The 15600-nt window shown below is 42.3% G+C and overlaps 1 pseudogene; it reads left to right on the top strand.

The window, feature by feature from the left end:
- Positions 1-717: 717 nt before the first annotated feature.
- LOC136507352 (uncharacterized) lies at positions 718-15363 on the top strand (annotated as a pseudogene).
- The last annotated feature ends 237 nt before the right edge of the window (positions 15364-15600 follow it).

Genomic DNA, 15600 nt, shown 5'->3' with positions numbered 1-15600 from the left:
GTGTTCAGAGGCTATGCTTAAAACTTCATAATTTTTTGACACCGTTTGTTAGGCTTTTCGATTTTTCTGCCAAAGTTGCTCTGTGTTGTCCAGTGCAACTCAAACTTGTCTGGTATGCACATAGGACATGTCTGGTAGGGGTTGCGGGTCTAAGTTTTTATTCTGGTTCTCTACGAGCTTTCCGAACAAGTCTGGTAGGCACACCAGACATGTCCGGTTGGAGGGCCTAAACGCTGAACCTTGCTATTTTGTTCGCTTCTTGGTTGTTTGAGCTCCGATTTGCATTCCGTCTTTTGTGTTGGCTTTCTACCATTCCAAGAAATCTATCTAGGTACTCTCGTCACCAGTTGTCTTGGGTATTTTAGATTCAAGAACTCGCTTCTTCTCTATAGGAGTCGAGTATCTCATTTTCTGTCCTTTGGTTCGGGAAGCGTTACTTGCTATGTGTGTTGTCCCGTTGTGTTCCTAGGGAACATCCACCCACTCATTTGGGTCGTGGACATCACAGTGTTTACTTTGTGTGTTTGGCGATGATTTTGGGACAGCAGCTGAATATTTTGAAAGAAATTTGAGGTTCCCATTCACCCCTCCCCCCTCTGGTTGCCGTTTTTGGTCCTTCAATTGGTATCGGAGCTGGTTAAGGATCATTCCACCTTAATTAGTCCATGATCCACGAAGGCGACATGGAACGTGGTTCCAGCAAGCCACCATTCTTTAATGGAACAAACTAGCCCTACTGGAAGATCTGCATCTCAATATATCTTCACGGGATTGATTAGCGAGTCTGGGAGATTTGTGAGGATCCTAATTACGAGGTGCTTGCTGCTCGTGTCGGTTAGGAACAGATTGACCAACACAACACAAATAGCAGGGCTCATAGTGTTCTCTTTTCGAGTCTTTCGCTTTCAGAGTTTGAGCGGGTTTCTAACCTCACTACTGCTCGAGAGATCTGGGTGAGGCTTCAGAGCTATCACAAGGGAACCGCACAGGTCAAAACAAGACTCTCTGAGACGTACAAATGTGAGTATGAGAACTTTGCTCAGTTGGATGGAGAGTCCATCGATGCTATGTTTTCTCGCTTCCAGACGATTGTGAACAAGATGCGGGCAAACAAGCCGCAGCTGCCTTATGATGATCATGAGAGGGCTCTCAAGTTACTTTACGCCCTAGATCGGAAGGTTTGGGATATGAAGGTCTCTACTATCATTGAGTCTACTAACTACGACACCCTCACTATGGATGAGCTTTTCAGTAAGTTCAAGTGCACTGAGATCGATTATCAGACTCAAGCCAAAATCAAGAATCCATCTACACCGACCATGGCTTTAGTCTCATGTAATGGTTCAAGTCCTTCAGCTAACCCTTCACAGATTTCCTTTGCCTTGTCTTCTTTGGTGTCTGTCACAGAGGAGCATATGGAGGCACTTGGAGACAATGAGCTGGCACTGGTCATCAACCGGTTCTCGTGGTTTCACAACAACCACATGAACCGCCATGAAAGTGCATCTAGCCCTTTAGTGGGTTTTGGATGATTGAATGACAATGTGATTAAAGGTCTAACCTGTTTTCTAAGTGTTGAATAGGAAATGGGTAACCTCACAGGTACTTGATGAAAGCCAAAATGATGTGTTGTTGTACAAACAATCTAGTTCAAACACAAGACAACAATGCAAATTTAGTTCTTGCAAGGCTTATTTATTGTGGGATTTCTATGATTTATCATAAAGCAAGCACGTTGAGAATTAATTAATGAGACATAAAAGATTGCATATGGAATGGTCTCATATTTGAAGCTTTCTATACAAATGAAAGGATGAATTATGATGTTAATGGATGATTCAACACAAGGTGTGACTTGATGGCTTGAGATAGTCAAGATAGCAAGGAAAGGCTGCAAGGTACTAAGCAAGGGTGAAGGGCAAGCGACGGCTTTGTGACCGAAGAACCTAGCTAGGGTGAAGAAGAAAGTACATGCATTTAGTTGAGGTATCAATCAAGCTATGATGGTCACATTGAAGTGAGGAATCAAATATATTGGATATATTATTGAAAGTGACTTGATACATTTGAAGTTAACTCACATTTATTGAATAGAATCAAGTCACATGCTCAGGATAGCTATGCTCAAGAAGAAAATCAAGATTGACTTGTTGACACCATCACTTGATGAAGATTGAGAGCTATGGCATTTGACTTTGAAGAAAATCAACTCAAGAGGTTCAAATTTCTTTTTCGTTGATCTTGAGTAAATAGGTATGTCATACTATTAAGAGGGATGCATCATGTTGATAGATGATTATTCATAAGTGCTCAAGCCAACCCATGTGAGGTTTGAGTGAGAGAGAGACGCAAGAGCTAACTTACCTTGCTGTGGCCGAACGGTATGCCTACCGGACATGTCAGTAGGAGTATGGTCAAAGTGACAACTTCTATGTTCTCGAATTTGGTTCGTCGAAAGTTCCAGCTCGGTTAGGAGTTCTGGGAGTCAGAAGTTCCAGGAGTTGGAAGTCCCATCAATCATTGGGAGTTCCAATGCATCGCACTCCTTTAACCTTCTAACTTTGGAGCGGTGCAAGTCATACCGGACATGTCCGATACATATCCGGTATGCACGTCCCAAGCCCAACGTCTAGATAACGGCTAGTTTTTCAAAGGGGCTATAAATAACCCCAAGCCTTCACCTTTGGAGGCTGCTGATTTTGCTGGTTCCCATACATGTTTTTGAGCCTCGAGAACACTCTCGAACCCTCTCTTAGTGAGTGATTGATTCCTATGGCCAAATCCATTTTGTGGGTTGAGAGAAATTCAAATTTGAGAGCAAGCCACCACTTGACCACTTGTGCATATTGTCTATTTCATGATTCACATTTGTTACTCTTAGACTCTTCCATCCTAGATGGCTAGGCATACTAGAGAGCACCCGAGAGAATGTGGTGTGCCTCAGAAAGTTTGTAACGGTTGATTCCACCGCCGCAAGGGAAGGGATCAACTAGTTGAAGAAGGAAAAGGAGTTTGAAAAGACTCCGGCTAGAGTTAACCTTCATGGGTCCTCTAGAGCTTACCTTTGTTGGGTCGTCGTAGACCCCTCAATGGATAGTAGGACTCGATGGAGTCCAAACTTCGATACAACAAATATCGTGTGTCAATTCTCTCTCATTTGATATTTGTGATGCACTTGGGTTGTGCTAGCTTGTGTGCAAGTGTACATAGTGAGATACAACTCTTAGCAGGTCCCTGCAGCTTGAAGTAAAAGACTAAAATCAAAGGCAGCAATTTTGGAGCTCGGTGTGTTGAGCCTGTGCATCTTGGACATGTCCGATATTTATCACCTGTGCTGATTTGAGTTGTTCTTCGCTCTAATCTTTGTGTTGTAGGGTCGTGGCTCTTCTATTTGTTTAGTACTTGCTATATACTCCGTGTTTAGTTTGTGAGGGGTTCGTTTACTCTATTTTAAAGCTTCCAAGCAATTGGAAGCTCTCACTCTAATTGTTTCCGCATTTAAAGGTGTTAATTTTTAGAAATGCCTATTCACCCCCCTCTAGGTGGCATCCTAGGTTCTTTCAAGTGGTATCAAAGCAAGGTCTCACTAAAAGCTTCATCGCCGTGAGTAAAGGATGTCGACGCCTATCGAGTTGGAGCCCATTGTTGACGGTCATTAATACCAATTATAAACCGTCAACATAACCTGCAATTATACTTAATTCCATCACCAAACATAGGAATAGGGGTTTAAACTAATGGATTCCACAAGTTTTGATACATATTTGTATGCTGGAGGATTTATCCAGAAAACAGCTCCTGGGACCACTATGATACACTCCAAACACGCAAATCGACGACAACAAGTGATTCAACCCACGAAAACTGCGAAAGACAACTCTAGAAGGTTCTAGAGGACACCACACGGGCTTGGGCAAAATGGCCACAATAGTGGGTTGGCCGGCCCACTAGGGTGGCCGCCCAGCCTACCACAGAGCCCGCTCACCCTTGTACTCCTTCCTACAATCTATACCATTGATTTTAAGGTGGTTTTAGGCCGGTTCATCCAACGGTGATTGGGGGAGTTGGCGCGGATCGATGACGTGGCGATTCCTTGCCCCCTATTCCACCTCGATTCCTTACCCCCTACTCCACCTTGGCCTATATATAGAAGCCCCTACCCCTCTCCCTAGAGCCATCTGGGAAACCCTAATTCATATCTCTCATTCAGGTCAACACACACCAGGAGGATTAGGTCTAGAGCTCTCCAATGTAGTAGATTAGTAGCTTGGGAGTGAGGGTTGTGTTGGGCTCATGCTCAAGTTCTGGATCTAGTCTTGGAGGCTCGACAAAGCCTTGTCTCTTCACTTCTACATCTTGTAAGACTTACTATCAATTCATGATATTCTTATCTACATGGCTATATTTACTTTGAATATATATCTTGCTTAGTTGAGGTTATCATTACTTTTGTGTGCGGGTTCTTAGAGCGCTTAGCCTGCTATAGTTTATCGATTGGGCTAAGTAGCCAAGCCTCATGTAAGCATGGTGCTTATACGACGCTTTGCCTATGAGTACACCCTGTTCTCTGGTTGAGTGGTAGCAGCGGGTGGTGACAGTCCCGTCTATCCTTTTTAGTCCACGCCGAATTGAACAAGTTCTTAAATTGTAGGACCGTAGTCACGTCAGTAGAGTTATCTATTATGGGTTCTCTACTATCTAAGCGGTGTCCCAAAGTGCACAAGAGTAGAGTTAGTCTTAGCTATAGTTGGGTATATATATACTTTGATCCTATAATAAGAATATCATAGGAATCTACCTCACCCATTGCTCTCCTGAGTTGACTAGTTATTTATCTTAGTGATCTATCCCCTGAGTGTTTTTATGCTTAAATCCTATCATTACCTTTACCCCTTACTCTATCTATGCAAGTATGTTGATGGATAGATATTTCTTATTTACTCAATAAGTCTTCACTCCATTGTTTCCCTATGGTAAAATATAAATAATGATACCTAGAATACTCCCGGTAAAATACTACAATGGTATTCTGTGCGCTTGCGGAATCCTTCATATTCTATTTGCACTTATAAATACCAACACCCGTGCTTCTCCAAAATGATAGTTCAAACTTTCTATCTTGGTTATTACATGTACTCGATGCTTTTAGGACTATTAGTCCTCTTGTTAAGCGTATTGTGGATGCAAGCATCCCTCTTCCTGTAGTTGATTGGAGCAACTACAAAAATATGCCAAAAGAGGAAGAGAGATCTGTGCAACTCAATGCTCAAGTAATTAATGTCATTTTGAGTACATTGAGTGCAGAGGTTCTAGATGAGGCGATTTTCAATGGACAAACACCGCCAGAGAGTGCTCATCTTATTTGGACTAGGCTTGTTGAGCTATATGGAAAATCCAAATATGATGAGGCTAATGAGTGCGAATCAATAGAAAACATGTCCATCGTGTCATCTTGTAGTGGAGAAGCCTCAAGGGACCAAAAGAGCACGGAGCCAGAGCAAGAAGTGCCGGCAGCGCTGGACCAGCAGCGAAGCTATTTCTACTAGACTTGTCTAGTTGACCTATCGGACATGTCTAGTATGGCCGAGGCTGCAACACAGCCAGCTAGCTGTGATGATGGTGCTAAAGCCCAGTGGCGACCAAGTGATGAATCAACTTTAGAATCTCAAGACACTCATCACTTGTGTCTCATGGCCAAGAAAAGCAAGAAGAAGGCTACCAAGAAAGAACAAGTAAAGGAGATAGCATAAGTAGATGATCAAGATGAAAGTGATGTTGAAATTGAAGATAGCTACACCCTTGATCATCTCAGCCACAAAGACATGCTCATTATCATGAAGATAGTTGAAAAGAATGATGAGCTAGAAGAAGAGAATGAGAGCAAGAACAATCACTTCAAAAGCAAGAAATATTTCTCATCTCCAAGTTAGAAGAACTAAAGGCAATCAATGAAAGGTATGAAAAGTTGTCATATGAGCATGCTTTAGTTACTAAAACTTCTTCTAGTGTCTCACAACTAGAAAAGGACAATATTGAGCTCAAGGCAAGACTTGATGAACTATCAAGCAAATACAATGTTCTTCAAGCCAACTATGTTCATCTCAAGTGCTCACATGAAGAACTAGTAGAATCACACATCTTGCTTGAAGTGGCTCATGAGGTTGTGATCACATTGTTAAAATCATCTCAATCTCACACCCACACACACACTTGCACACCATCTCAATTGAATACCTCTTGTGCTAATAAGTGTGTTTCTCAAGCAAGCCAATCTTCGATTGAGCAAAATCTTATAGAAAATAATGAGCTCAAAGAAGAAGTGGAAAGGCTAAGAAAGGATGTGATTCGGTTGAAGGGCAAGAAGAAAGCACAACCTTCTCAAGATAACCGTGACAACATGGTGAAGAAGCTTGAGATGGGATCAAACGTTGCTTCCTCCAGAACCCAACAAAAGAATCACAATTCAAACAACACCAAAGCAAGCAAGAGCAAGAAATATGGAAAAAGATTATGCTATGGTTGTGGATTGTATGGACATGAGTGGGCTATGTGTCCACACAAGAGTTGGGCCGACGAGGTTGAAGCCGCCAAACAAAAAGCTTCTACCAAGGTGGCCAAGTAAGTGAAGAGTGATGAGCCAAGTGTTTGTCTCATATGCAAGAAGTTGGGCCATCCTACCAAGAATTACCCCTTGTACAAAGAGGCATGAAAGGGAACCCAAGTTACAATAAGAAGATGCTATGGATGCAATGAGACAGGGCACATGGTTGATAGGTGTCCCAACAAGCAAAACAAGCATAGAGCAAATCAAGACTGCATATTCTATGCTTATAGAAGAAAGGGGCATCTAAGCTATGACTACCCAAATGGTAACATTCCTAAGCCTAACACATTTGGTTATGATAATATGCTTAGGAGGGACACAAATGGAGTTAGCACTAGCAAGGTGATGAGTTCACCACAAACTAGTGTAAAAGCCATTTGGGTGTCTAAGCACTTGTTGACTAACTCAAAAGGACCCAACAAGAGTTGGGTACCAAAGTGTGCTTAGGATGTTGATATAGGTACTTGGTGGTGAGATGAAGACTTTAGGGTGCTTGAGCAAGCTAATTGAAAATATTCACTCAAGCTATCAACCTATTCTTCTCATACTTTATCATATGGTTGACCCGAAGACAAATTATTAATAATATCACATACTTCATCTTCATTTTTGGTAACAAGTACCTAAACTTAGTAGGATAGCCACTAGTTGTGCGTTGTGATCAATAGCTCGCAAATAGGCATTTTTGTGAAATATTGTAAGTGGCTAATTAGATTCAATTGATCACTTGATGCTTGCCATTTGGTGCTTTTAATAGCTCTCTAGTAGAGAAATATATTTGTTGAGATGCAGATATACAAGAAATACTAGAGCTAAAAGGGAATCACAAGTGAAAAGGTTTACTAGTTCTGTCCTGCACCTACCGGACTTGTCCTGTAGACCTACCGGGCATGTCTGGTATGGTAGGAAATAGAAATTTAGAACCAAAAAGAATTTGAGTATTTGATCCATGCTTTTTCATATCTAAGCCATACTCAGAAGCTTGGGGTTTATCTTACCTAAGTGGCTGTGAGTATTTCTTAACTTATTGTGAATATGGCAAAATTGTTTGGTGTTGGCTAAAATAGAAAATTAACTCCCATATTCATAATAGAATAAAGCGCTTGTTAAAAGTCATTCAAATTACTTGTGGCACTTATTTAGGGGGAGTTCACTTTCTATTTTGATCCATTGTGGACTAACAATTTCTTCTAGTGAACTTGTAGTCCCATGTGTGAAAAGTGGATTTTCGTGAGAGCATGATTATTTGACAAATAAGATCAACAAAATAATTATCATGCTATGTATTATCTTAGTGGAATTCTTATGGGCTCAAGGCAAAGGTATGGATTTACATTCATGCATTGTAAGTGCATCTAAGGTCCTTTATGTTCTAGAATGTGCATCTGTGTGATATAGGATAGATGGTTTTCAAAATCCCCTACTAGCATGTGTAGGAGCTATGGCTTTGAAAAATTATTTGGTTTTTGGTCTTTGTGACCTAATCATACCATTTGTGATTATAGCTCTCATTGATTGTTTGCTTGGCTAATCACAACTGATATGATTTTGTCAAGTCCATAAACTCCTGTGTCTCCAAGTCTCTCAAGTGATCAAAATAATAAAAGTGATAAGTTTGGAAAAGAGAGAAAAGAATCATGAGATCTTGGATAAGAAAAGAGGATGTTCTCATTTTGGATCAAGAATAGACATTCATTTGGACTAAGTGTTAACTGAGAAGGGGTTTGGAATCAAGAAAACATTTTTTGTATCAAAACGTGGCAAACCCGTAAATACCGGACATGTCCGGTAGGCCAACCGGACATGTCCGGTATGCACGGGGGTCTTATACAGCCGCACCCTTTTGGCATGTTTCCATTCTCCACTTCTCTTTCTCAACCGCAACACACAGCCACCCCTCTCCTCTTCCCAAAATGGCTACCGAGTGAATCAACCAAAGAAAGGGGGCAAAGGAGATTAGCTCAGAACTCTTCCCCATCAAGATCAAAGGCTGCCCTTGTTGGATTTCAAATCCTTTCCTCTTCTTCTCTCTCAAGGTACCTCAATCTCAAACCATGTCCAGTCTACTCGTTCATGCTTCATTTGCAAATTCCTTTAGTCTAGTTGTTGCATTACCTGTCTAGAAGCAATGGTTAAATTTTGGATTGAAATGGATGAATATTGAGTCAAGGGGCCTTGGTTAGGGTTGCTGCTCACACCTATCGGACATGTTCAGTAGGCCTCTTGGACATGTCCGATAGGAGAAAGCAGTGCATGATTTTTGCACCCCTTGTCCAGTCTATCTCAAGAGTTGTAAGATATAGATTAGATAATTTGTTTTATGACTTTGCAAACCTAGTAACCAATGTATGGTGGAGGTGCTTGCAAAACAAATGAACAAATTAAATCTTATCTATAATTGCAACATAAAATTATTCTTGGACATGCTTCTAAAGTTCAATCATGATATTATTTGGACACAGGGAAGCAGCCATGAGTGAGAGTAGATCAAAGTTTATCAATCATCCAATCACTGGTGAGAGGAAGAAGGCAAGGTATGAGCAGTACCTATCAGGAAGTCTGGCAGAGTTGCTTTCACTATAGCTCCTCAATATGTAGAGGGTTCAGGCAGCTCCTCAAACACTGATACATATGAGTGTCAAGCAGCAGCTGATGAGTCTAGATAGAGGAGTGCTGATAGAGAGTTAGATGATGAGTATGATGACCAAGAGTAGGAAGAAGGGGAGATAGAGGAGGAGCAGGCACCTCTAGTATTCCAGCCAACTCAGCAAGGGCAGACAGTACCTCCTATGCAGTTTGGGCCTCTCCAAATTTGTCCTCCCAGTCTGTTGCCAGCATATGTTCCTAGAGTGGATTATCATCATGGTAAGGGTGCAACCAAGAGGGCTAGGATTGAGAGGAGAGTGGATCCTAGGAGTCTGAATAAGATTCCCTATGACTACAGGTTTTGGACTATGTTTCACTTGGATTTCTACAGCAGTGTGATCTTGTCCAGGACTCTAGTTGTTATTCCTTCTCAGTGGATTGACTGTAGCACACCAGAGACATACAAAGTTCATCTATTCAAAGTGCTATAGCAGCATGTGAGCGCACATGAGCTTATCACATTATGCGGTTTCAACATGACTGATGAAATGAGGTCATTGCACAGTTCTACACCACCTTGTTCATTGAGGAGGATGTGAGGCGAATGCACTAGATGATTGAAGGCAACTGGCACAGTGTTGACTACATGACATTTGCAGCACATCTTGGTTTTGGTGATAATGATTTGTAGAAGGAGAGGATCCGCGATGAGCACATCCTACCCCCAGAGCAGATTGGATACATGTACCCACCTGAGAGTAGGGGAGTAGTTATTAGAAAGGTTGTAGGCATTCACCCTACCAATGCTTACCTAAACTAGATGTTTAGGGTGTCGATTGATTGCAAGAAGGGTGATAGAGGAATAATTGTAGACTTCTCTAGGAACCTGCTCAACAGGATGGTACCAAATGCTCGACCTTTTAGTGTATTTGATTTCATCTGGTGTGAGATCAAGAGTGTTGGAGAGAGACCACTCAAGGGATGTGGATGTGCTCCTTATATCATGCATACGATCGAGCAGGTGATAGGACACACTTTCACATATGATCAGTCACATAGGTCTCTAAGGATTCAGGCAGATTTGGCAGAGGTAGCTAGACATGTTCCTTCAACCTCAGCAGCAGCAATAGCTAATGTACCTCCTGGTAGTGCATCAACTAGAGCAGCCCCTCCGCCATGAGCACCGTCACGTTCTACTTCATGCCATGGCAGTCCTCCTTCACCCATCCATGGGTTCTTCAGTTCTATCTTTGGGATGTGCAAGGATATTCAGACTAGACAATAGAAGGAGAGGGTAGCTAGGAGGAAGGACACCCGCACTCTCAAGTAGATAGCAGCCAGCCTTGAGCTTTCACCTCTTAGGTCTCTAGTTTTAGATGATGAGCCTAGTGAGCTAGAGACTAAGGAGTAGCAGCAGATCAGGTACGACAAAGAGTTTGCCGAGTTTCTTCAGCGTCAGCAGCAGGAGCAGGCACAGCAGCAGGCATAGGAGGACCCTGACACCATGCCACTATAGGCGAGAGCGCCTTCTCATGTTCAGCCTCGCCCTAGTGCAAGAGAGGAGTATGGATCAGCTTTGTGGGATGATTTCTTTGGCTACTCCACCGGTGACTATGGGTTTTGTGGCTATGGTGCCTCTGTTGAGGGTGGTTCTCGTCCACCTGGTGCTCCATGTTCAGATGATGAGGATACTAGCCGACATGATGATGATGACGACGATGAGTGATCACTACTTCCAGATGTAGCTTGCAGCCCCTTTGTGCTTGGTTTGTCATGATTGGACCTTTTGTGGTGATAGATGACAAAGGGGGAGAGATAGTGATTAAAGCTTTAGGACTGGACTTCATGTGTTTAGCTTTTGTACCTAAAGATATGTACTGCAGCTATAGTTACCATTTGAGCTTCATTGATGTATCTTAGACAGATTTGAGTTTCTTTTGGGCTTTATCATGTATCATGTGAGATGATACTTGTGCTTGATGGATGTATTTTCTAAGACTCATGAGACATGATCTTTATTGTGTGATATATATCTCAATGACATGGACTTGAGAAATCTTTGTGATGACTGCTATGTGTGTGATATACATGTTCTGTTTACTTTCATAAGGACCATACAAGTCTAGAGTTGATTTGTATGATGTGATGCTTTTATATTCCTTCTTTGTGTGATATATCTTGTCATATGCATCACGATTTCATTTAGTCACACACACTTGCACCCCACGGATGCAATGATTTAGGGAGAGTCTCCTATGTGTTTTAATATGTGCAATCGACATCTAAGTTCATTTTTATGAATTCTATTCATATGCACATATTAAGGGGGAGCCTCTCATAAATCATTGAAGCCAAAAGCCCAAATGTTTATATCCTTTTGTAAGCTTTTAATCAAGTTGTCATCAATCAGGGAGATTGAAAGTGCATCTAGCCCTTTAGTGGGTTTTGGATGATTAAATGACAATGTGATTAAAGGTCTAACATATTTGCTAAGTGTTCAATAGGACATGGGTAATCTCATAGGTACTTGATGAAAGCCAAAATGATGTGTTGTTGTACAAACAATCTAGTTCAAACACAAGACAACAATGCAAATATAATTCTTGCAAGGCTTATTTATTGTGGGATTTCTATGATTTATCATAAAGCAAGCACGTTGAGAATTAATTAATGAGACATAAGGGATTACATATGGAATGGTCTCATATTTGAAGCTTGCTATACAAATGAAAGGATGAATTATGATGTTAATGGATGATTCAACCCAAGGTGTGACTTGATGGCTTGAGATGGTGAAGATAGCAAGGAAAGGCTTCGAGGTACTAAGCAAGGGTGAAGGGCAAGCGATGGCTTTGCGACCAAACAACCTAGCTAGGGTGAAGAGGAAAGTACATGCATTTCGTTGAGGTATCAATCAAGCTATGATGGTCACATTGAAGTGAGGAATCAAATATATTGGATATATTATTGAAAGTGACTTGATACATTTGAAGTTAGCTCACATTTATTGAATGGAATCAAGTCACATGCTCATGATGGCTATGCTCAAGAAGAAAATCAAGATTGACATGTTGACACCCTCACTTGATGAATATTGAGAGCTATGGCATTTGACTTTGAAGAAAATCAACTCAAGAGGTTCAAATTTCTTTTTCATCTGATCTTGAGTAAATAGGTATGCCATACTATTAAGAGAGATGCATCATGTTGATAGATGATTATTCATAAGTGCTCAAGCCAACCCATGTGATGTTTGAGTGAGAGAGACACAAGAACTAACTTACCTTGTTGTGGCCGAGCATACTAGACATGTCCAGTATGCCTACCAGACATGTCTGGTAGGAGCATAGTCACAATGACAACTTCTATGTTCTCAAATTTGGTTCACCGAAAGTTCCAGCTCAGGTCGGGAGTTCAGGAAGTCGGCAGTCCCAGCGAGCATCGAGAGTTCCAGGAGTCAGAAGTCCTAGCAATCATCGAGAGTTTCGACGCTTTGCACACCTTTAACCTTCTAACTTTGGTGCAATGCAAGTTATACCAGACATGTCTGGTATGCCCGATATGCACGTCCTGAGCCCAACGGCTAGATAACGGATAGTTTTTCAAAGGGGCTATAAATACCCCCAAGCCTTCACCTTTAGAGGCTACTAATTCTGCTGGTTCCCATACACGTTTTTGAGCCTCGTGAACACTCTCCAACTCTCTCTTAGTGAGTGATTGATTCCTATGTTCAAATCCATTTTGTGGGTTGAGAGAAATTCAAATTTCAGAGCAAGCCACCACTTGAGCACTTGTGCATATAGTCTATTTCATGATTTGCATTTGTTACTCTTGGACTCTTCATTCCTAGATGTCTCGATGTCGCCGGAGAGCACCCGAGAGATTGTGGTGTGCCTTAGAAAGTTTGTAACGGTAGATTCCACCGCCGCAAGGGAAGCGATCAACTAGTGGAAGGAGGAAATGGAGTTGGAAGAGACTTTGGCAAGAGTTGACCTTCATGGGTCCTCTAGAGCTGACCTTTGTTGGGTCACTCGCAGTCCCCTCAATGGATAGTAGGACACGACAGAGTCCAAACTTCGGTAAAACAAATGTCATGTGTCAATTCTGTCTCATTTGATATTTGTGATCCACTTGGGTTGTGCTAGCTTGTGTGCAGGTGTACATAGTGAGATACAACACTTAGCAGGTCCCTATAGCTTGGAGTAAAAGACTGGAATAAAAGGCAGCAATTTTGGAGCTCGGTGTGCTGAGCCTGTGCATCTCGGACATGTCCGAGGGACCTACCGGACATGTCCAGTATTTATCACCTATGCTGATTTGAGTTGTTCTTCACTCTAATCTTTGTGTTGTAGGGTCGTGGCTCTTGTATTTGCTGTATACTCTGTGTTTAGTTTGTGAGGGGTTCATTTACTCTATTTTGGAGCTTCCAAGCAATTGGAAGCTCTCATTCTAATCATTTCCGCATTTAAAGGTGTTAATTTTTAGAAATGCCTATTCACCCCCCTCTAGGCGGCATCCTAGGTCCTTTTCATGCTGGTGCGGTGGTGGTCCAGAGGATGGTTGCTACGGTGACCACTTTGTCTCCTACTGTCCCAATAAGAACAAGCACTTCTCCGACAAGCACAACTCTAGCAAGTGCAAGGACAAGCGCGAGTACACCTCCGACAAAGAACAAGTCGAAGGGAGGATTTGACAAGGACGCACTCAAGAAGATGTACCTCAAGGAGGCCAAGGCCCAGCAGCGTGCCTTCCTCGCGTCCCTTAGCAACCTCGACAACAACTCCAAAAACAACCACACTTCTTCCCCTTCGAGCAATGATGAGTCTGAGAGGAAGTGCAAGGACAAGCTGACCGGACTCTGCTTCATCGCCGACTCAATTCATGGAGGATTCTGCACCATGGCAGTCGATGACGAGGTGAAGGCCTGCAAGGATGAGGTTCCCATCAACGACGACACTTCTGAGGTAACTCGTTCCATCGATGATCTTGCTACTGAGGTTGAAACCATGAATGACACCTTACTTAGTCAAGACAAGCTTCTTATGCGTGCTGCCCGTGAGAGAAAAGAATATAAGGACAACCTAGAAATTGCGTTGAATGAGCTTGAGACTACTAAGAAGTGTGGTATGGTAGTGTTTGATGAGGTTGAGTGCAATGAGTGTGCTATTCATACGTCTAGTCTTACTTCCTTGCAATCCAAGTTTGTTGCTTTACTTGATGAGAATGATGAGTTGAACTCTAGGTCTGGCCTGTTGGGTGCGTGTAAGTCCTACTCGGGCTTGCAATCTGAACTAGTAGAGAAGATTGCTAGGATCACTTTGCTTGAGAAGTCCAATTTAGATAGCACTGCTGCTAGGTGTGCATGCTATGAGGGTTTGGAGCTAGAGCTTGAGTCCTGCAGGCATGGCAAGATGAGAACTGAGGACAACAACACAAACCTTCGGTCCATCTTGAGCTAGGTGTCCTGTATTGAGCCGTAGTTGGACATGATGATGAGCTAGTTCAGGTGGGGAACAAGTGCATTAGGTGTAGGCTTTGCTTTAGGTGGGAATGGTGAAAATCTCTATGGCAAGGTTCGATAGTATAGTGGCTTGAAGACAAGTGAAATCAATATGACTTTGGACCTCACGGCATTGCCTTTTAGTCTTACAGCTCTAGCGAACCATGTTTTCCCCCATGTGGTGACCGCTTTCCTCAAATGGGACATGGTATGTTTGGTGTTTTTCCTAACACTTTTCTAGGGAAAATGAGCCAACACTGGTATCCTTCATAGTTTACTAACCCTAGTGTTGTGCCATTTGCTCATCCCATGCCATTCTATTGATGCAGGATGGAGGCCTGGAGAACACATGGCTTGTTGATTCTAGCTATTTGCGCCACATGACAGGAAGTTCAAAATGGTTCTCCAGCCTCAGCCCCATGCAATGTAAGGAGTACATCACATTCGGGGACAATAGCAGAGGTAAGGTATTTCTCGTGGGACCATTTGGGTCAATGAGAGTTTTGTTCTAAAGGATGTTGCTTTGGTCTTGAATTTGCATTTCAACTTACTTTCAGTTTCGCAACTCCTTCAGGACAGCTTTGAAGTGTGTTTTAAGACTGGCTTATCTCGAGTTCTTGATTCTCAGGGAAATCTTGTTTGTCAGATTGTTCCTTTTGGCCGTGTCTTTTGAGCTGATTTTTCTCACTCCTTTGGCTCTTCTTGATGTTTTGTGACAGGATCCTCCTCTGAATTGTGGAAGTGGCATAGGAGACTGGGTCACTTGAGCTTTGACTTACTATCTAGGTTGAGCTCATTTGACTTAATCCAAGGATTGCCCAAGTTGAAATTTGACAAGGATTTGGTTTGTCACCCTTGTCATCATGGGAAGATGGTTGCTGCTCCTCACCCACCTGTGAACCAAGTCATG

The sequence above is a fragment of the Miscanthus floridulus genome, chromosome 15, assembly GCF_019320115.1.
Source record: "Miscanthus floridulus cultivar M001 chromosome 15, ASM1932011v1, whole genome shotgun sequence".
Classification (NCBI taxonomy): domain Eukaryota; kingdom Viridiplantae; phylum Streptophyta; class Magnoliopsida; order Poales; family Poaceae; genus Miscanthus; species Miscanthus floridulus.
Note: the sequence above shows the minus strand (reverse complement) of the source record. Positions and strands in the feature narration are given on the sequence as shown.